This window comes from Eptesicus fuscus, chromosome 8, assembly GCF_027574615.1.
Source record: "Eptesicus fuscus isolate TK198812 chromosome 8, DD_ASM_mEF_20220401, whole genome shotgun sequence".
NCBI lineage: Eukaryota > Metazoa > Chordata > Mammalia > Chiroptera > Vespertilionidae > Eptesicus > Eptesicus fuscus.
This window is the reverse complement of record NC_072480.1, coordinates 12,994,646-13,001,371: the sequence shown is the minus strand read 5'-3', so window position 1 is coordinate 13,001,371 and position 6,726 is coordinate 12,994,646. Positions and strand designations below refer to the sequence as shown.

Below are 6,726 nucleotides of genomic sequence, written 5' to 3'. Positions count from 1 at the left end.
CAATGATTCTGACCTCTCTAAGGGTCCTGGCTGATGGTTTCTTGGGCTGATATAGTGTTTTCTTCCTTTTAGGGAGAAGCAGAGTAAGAAGGGATAGAACTTTACTTCCTCTGCCAAACTCCTCTGCTTCTTCCTCCCTCTGCATGCTCACCCCAGGCTATATAAACGTTCCTCACCTAGTGTTCCCTGGCCAGGCCCCATGGCCCATGCCCCTCAGCCTGCCCCTGTTGCAAGTGGCCCAGACCTGGCTGCAGGCTACACCCCAGACCTTGGGAAACATACTAGTGTTGTCCCTACAGTGAGCACATTGGAAAATGAAATCATTCTTTCATGAAGCCAAAGAAAGAAAAGAAACCAGAGAGAACAACATTTGAGAGCTGTAATGAAATCAGGGGATTCTACAGACAGGAAGAATCATCTAATTTAAGGCTCTCATTTTTTAAATAAAAAATAAACTTTTTGTTTTTACAGAAGCTATAATTGTGCAAAATTAGGAAACACCAATGAACAAAAAGAAAAAATTTGGACTTCTGGTCAAGATGGTAGAGTACGTAGATGCTGTGTTTGCCTCCTCCCATGACCACCTCAAAATTACAACTAAATAGAACAACCACCCTTGAGAGCCACCTGAATACTAGCTGAATGAACTACTATAACTAAGGATATAAAGAAGAAACCATGTCAAGACTGGTAAGAGGGGCAGAAATGTGAAACTGGCTGGCCTCACACCATATGTGGTGGTTGAGAATCAGGAGGGAGTTCTTTCTGGGTTTTGTGGCTCAAGGCCCCATGAGCAGCAATGTCTCCTGTGACATCCTCTACGAGGCAGTGCGGGAAGCCTGCATGGGAACCAGTACAAGTGCTGGAAGTTTTTGGAGACTGTGGAGCAGCAGATCAGCTTGACCCTCAGAAGGACAAACACTCTGGGTTACCTCAGGCTTAATTCCACTCCCCGCCCCAAGTTCTCAGTATATGTTCTGGGAGACCAGCAGCACTGTGACAAGGCCAAGGTTGTGGATATCCCTGACATGAAGAAACTCAACAAGAGTAAGAAACTGGCCAAGAAGTATAATGACTCTTTGGCTTCAGAGTCTTCTGATCAAGCAGATCCCACGAATCCTGGGCCCAGGCTTAAGTAAGTTTGGCAAGTTCCCTTCCTTGCTGACTCACAATGAGAGCATAGTGGCCAAAGTCAATGAAGTGAAATCCACACTCAAGTTCCAGGTGAAGAGAAGGTGCGTGTCTGGCAGTGGCTCTTGGTAATGTTAAGATGACAGATGATGATAAGCTTGTATACAACATCTACTTCACTGTCAATTTCCTGGTGTCATTGCTCAAAAAGAACTGGAAGAACATTGGGCTTTATACATCAAGAGCTTCCTGGGCAAGCCCCAGTGTCTGTACTAAGGCACAGCTTAATAAACCATACTACTACTATTAAAAAATAAAAGAATCAGGAGGGATATCTCAGCTTCTAAGGTCCCCACCGAGGATCAAGGGGTCCCAGCCCACAACCGGCTCCCCAGTCCACAGCACCAGTGCCAAGAAGAGGAGACCCTACAACCCTTGGCTGTGAAACCAGAGGAATTTGTGGCTGACTGAGATGGAAGGCTCCTGGAGTCCTAGGCACACTTTTAAAGGGCCCATGCATAGACTTCCTCCCTTCCCCCCTCTCCCTCCCTCCCTCTCTCTCCCCCTTCCTTCCTTCCACTCCTAATCACTGATGGACTCACTTACTCTGAGCCCCAGTAACAGCTTGAAAAGCTGCAGGGACATACCGAGAGGAACTGAATTGTCTGGCTTCAGAGTGATGGCTTGAGGGGCAGCTCTCCCAGACAGAAGTGCAGGTAGGTGCCATTGTTCCTTTTCTAAGCCCTCCACCCACTCGGCACATGCTGGTGCCATATCTGAGTCTCCATCAAACTGTCTAGCATCTCTCACACCACCCTGGCGATTACCTGAGACCCCTGCCCCACCCAACTCATACACAGGCCCAAACCTCTTTCAGCAGTAGTTCCTCACAAGTGGCCAGCCACCACCACTCTGTGGACTTCCCTAATATCTCTGAAAGGTCCACAAAACCCAAACACAAAGTGGCTGCCCTCGGTGTGCCATGTGCCTCTTGCTAAGTGGCCCCCAGCCTGGCACTGGTGGCAACTGGTTTCAGTTCAAAGTATAGCCTCTCTTAGGTGCCTACAAGCCCAGCACAAGCAGCTACCAGCACAGGCAGATCACTTTGTTTCTCCTACCAGGTGGCCATGGGTAGGGCAGAGGCAGCAGCTGACCTGGGCCTACACCAGAGAACCTCCTAAGAGGGCTCGAAACCAATACACCTGGTGGCCAGTTTCAGACCATATCAGCACACCACCCAATTAACTCCACCAATGACACACCCAAAAGGTGGATTAAGCAACAAAGCCCTGCTAGAGCAAATTCCACTCTGTGAGGCCAGACCCCATACAACAACTTGTCTGCTATAGCCTGAGGGTCAATCCCACCCACTGACATGCCAACAGCAATCCAGGTTCAACTACAACAGGAGGCACACAAAACCCACACTAAGGACACCCCTGGAGCACCTGGCTCAGGTGAACAGGGAGACTGCATCACGGGGCCCCACAGGGTACCCATTACACATAAGGCCACATGGCCATGACTGGGAGATGTAGTAGGACCACCTACATACGAGGCAGCCAAAATGAGAAGACAAAGAAACATGTCCCAAGTGAAAAAACAGGACAAAATTCCAGAAAAACAACTAGACAAAATGGAGACAGCAAGCAATTTAGCAGATATAGAGTTGAAAACACTGGTTATAAGAATGTTCAATGAACTTATGGGAAGAATAGATGAACTCACTGAGAATTTATGCAAAAAGATAGAAACCAGAAAAAAGAACCGTGAAAAATGAAGAGTATAATAACTGAAATGAAGAATACACTGGGAGGAGTCAATGGCTGATTATATTAAGCAGAGGCACTGAATCAGTGATTTAGAAGAAAAGGTAGCAGAAAACACCCAAGTGGAACAACAACAAAAAAAATAATTTAAAAACATGAGGCTAGCTTAAGGGACTTCTGGGACAAGATCAAGCATACAGTCACATCATGGAGTGCCAGAAGGAGAAGAAAGAGAGCAAGGGATTGAAAACCTATTTGAAGAAATAAAGACTGAAAACTTCCCTAACCTGGCAAAGGAAATAGACATACAAGCCCAGGAAACATCAAGAGGTCCAAACAAGATAAACTCTTAAGAGGTTAAGGACAAAGAGAAAATGTTTAAAGTGGCAAGAGAAAAGATGCTTCTATAAGACTGTCATCATAAGAAGAAAATTGAAAAATACACAAACACATGGAGGCTAAATAACATGCCACTTAATAATGAATGGATTAATGAGATCAAAACAGAAATCAAAAGATACCTACCTAAAAAAATGATAATGAAAACACAATGACCCAAAAATCTATGAGCCAACACAAGTTCTAAGAGGAAAATTCATAGCAATTCAGGCTTACCTCAAGAAACAAGAAAATTCTCAGGAGGCAGCCAATTGATGATTCTCCCTCATCACTAATGTTTCTATCTCTCTCTCTCCCTCTTCTCTCCTCTCTGAAAAATTTATTAGAAGAAACAAACAAAAAAAAAAACCCTCAAATACACTATCTAACCTTACACCTAAAGGAACTAAAGTAAGAACAACAAACAAAGCCCAAAGTGGACAGAAGGAAGGGAATAATTAAAATCAGAGTGAAAATAAACAAACAAAAAAAAGAGTAAAAAAAAAATACTAAAGATCAATGAAACCAAGAAGTGGTTCTTTGAAAAGATAAGCAAAATTGATAAAACTTTAAGCAGACTCATCAAGGAAAAAGAGAAAGGACCCAAACAAATAAGATAAAAATGCAAGAGAAGAAGTTAAACTGACTCCACAGAAATACAAAGCATTAAAAGAAAATACTAAAAACAATTATGTGTCAATCAATTGGACAATCTGGAAGAAATAGATAAATTCCTAGAAACATAACCTTCAAGACTGATCCAAGAAGAAACAGACAATCTGAACAGACCAGAAACTACTAATGAAATCAAATCAGTAATCAATAAACTCCCAACAAACAAAAGTCCTGAATCAGATGGCTTCACAGGTAAATTTTACCAAGTATTCATAAATAATTTACACCTATTCTCAAACTATTTAAAAAGTTGAAGCGGAGGGAATGCTCCTAAGTTCATTTTATGAGACCAGCATTACCCTGATTCTAAAACCAAAGACATTACAAACAAAATTATAGGCAATATCCCTGATTAAATAGTTGCAAATATCTTCAACAAAATATTAGCAAACTGAATTCAGCAATATATTAAAAAGATCAAGTGAGATTTATTTCCGGAATGCAAAGTTGGTTCAATATTCACAAATCAATTAATATGATACACGAAATAAATGAAGGATAAAAATCTTATGATAATATCAGTAAATGCAGAAAAAGCTTTTGACAAATATAGCATCTATTTATGATAAAAACTCTCAACAAAGTGCAAGTAGACAGAGCATACCTCATCATAATAAAGGCCATATATAACAAACCCACAGCTCATACTCTCTGGGGAAAAGCTAAAATCATTTTTCTTTAAGGTCAGACACAAGACAAGGATGCCCACTTTCACCATTCCTGTTCAACATAATACTTGAAGTCCTAGCCAGACAAGAAAAAGAAATAAAAGGCATCCATATTGGAAAGGAAGAAGTAAAAATGTTGTTATTTGCAGATGACATATTATATAGAGAGAATCCTAAAGATTACCCCAAAGAGCCATTAGAGCCTAGCCAGAGTGACTCAGTTGGTTGACCCAAAAATCTCTGGTACCAAACAGGTTGCCAGTTCAATTCCTGGTCAGGGTACATACCCAGGTTGTGAGCTCAATCCCCAATCCCGCACAGCTGATCAGTGTTTCTCTCTCACATCAGTGTTTTTTCTCTCTCTCCCTTTTTCTCCCTCTAAGCATATTCTTGGGTGAAGAATATAAAAAACAACAAAACTATGAGAGCCCTGGCCTGTGTTCTTCAGTGGTTAGAACATCAGCCCATGCACCAAAGGGTTCAATTCCCAGTCAAGAGCACATACCTGGGTTGCAGGTTCGATTTCCAGCCCCAGTCAGGGTGCATGCTAGGGGCAACTAATCAATGTATCTCTTTCACATCGATGTTTCTCTCTCTCTCCCTCTCCCTCCCCGTTCCTCCCTTCCACTCCCTAATAATCAATGGAGCCCAGCTGGCATGGCTCAGTGGCTGAGCATCGACCTATGAAGCAAGAGGTCACCAGTTCAATTCCTGGTCAGGCCACAAGCCTTGGTTGCAGGCTTGATCCCCGGTGTGGGGTGTGCAGGAGGCAGCTGATCGATTTTTCTTTCTCATCGATGTTTCTATCTCTATCCCTCTCCCTTCCTCTCTCTCGAAAATCAATTTAAAAAAACCGTTAGAACTGATACATTAGCAAAGTAGCAGGATACAACATCAATAGTCAGCAATCAGTTGCATTTTTATACACCAATAACAAACTACCAGAAAGAGAAATTAAGAAAACAATACCATTTGCAATTGCAAAACCTAGTAATAAGTTTAACCAAGGAGGTAAAAGACCTATACTCAGTAAATTATAAGACATTGAAGAAACTCAAGAAGACACAAATAAATGGAAGGAAGAATTAACATCATTAAAATGTTCATACTATGCAAAGCAATGTATATATTCAATGCAATCCCCATCAAAATACAAATGGCATTTTTCACAGGACTAGAACAAATAATCCTAAAATTTATATAGAACCACAATATACCCCTTATAGCCAAAGCAATCTTGGGTGGGTATCCTCCCATGCACTGAAGGGTTGCTGGTTTCATTCCCAGTCAGGGTAGTGCCTGGGATGGGGCTCGATCTCCAGTAGGGGACATGCAGTGTGCAGTCTATGGATGTTTCTCTTTCACACTGATCTTTCTCTTTCTCTTTCTCTTTCTCTTTCCCTCGCCCTCTCTCTAAAAAATAAAATAACAAAAATCTAAAAAAAAGGAACAAAGTTGGAGGTATCACACCACCTGATATCAAGGCTGTAGTAATAGAAACAGCATGGTAATAGCATAAAAACACACACACAAAGATCAATGGAAAAGAAGAGAGAAGCCAGAAATAAACTCATACCAATATGGTCACTTAATATATGACAAAGGAGGGAAAATGTACGATGTGGTAAATATAGTCTCTTCAATAAATGGTGCTGGGAAATCTGGACAGATACATGCAAGAAAAATGAAACCAGACCACCTTCTTACACCATATACAAGAATAAATTCAAAATGGATAAAAGACTTAAATGTAAGACTCAAAACCATAAAACTCCTAGAAGAAAACACAGGCAGTAAAATCTCTGACATTGGTCTTAGTCATGTTTTTGGATGTGTTTTCTCAGGCAAGGGAAACAAAAGAATAAATAAATGGGGCTACATCAAACTAAAAAGCTTTTGCACAGCAAAAAAAAAAAAAAAAAAGCCATAATAAAATCAAAGGGCAACTTACTGAATGGAAAAAGATATTTACCAATGATATAGCCGATAAGGGGTTAATATACAAAATACATAAGTAACTCATACAAGTTAATTTGATTAAAAAATGGACAGAGGACCTTAACAGGTATTTCTCCAAAGAGGACATACAGATGGCCAATATGCAT

The 6,726-nt window shown here is 41.2% G+C and overlaps 1 pseudogene; it reads left to right on the top strand.

Annotated features, from left to right (window-relative positions):
* The first annotated feature begins 789 nt into the window (after positions 1–789).
* On the top strand, positions 790–1,407 carry LOC103295615 (60S ribosomal protein L10a-like; annotated as a pseudogene).
* The last annotated feature ends 5,319 nt before the right edge of the window (positions 1,408–6,726 follow it).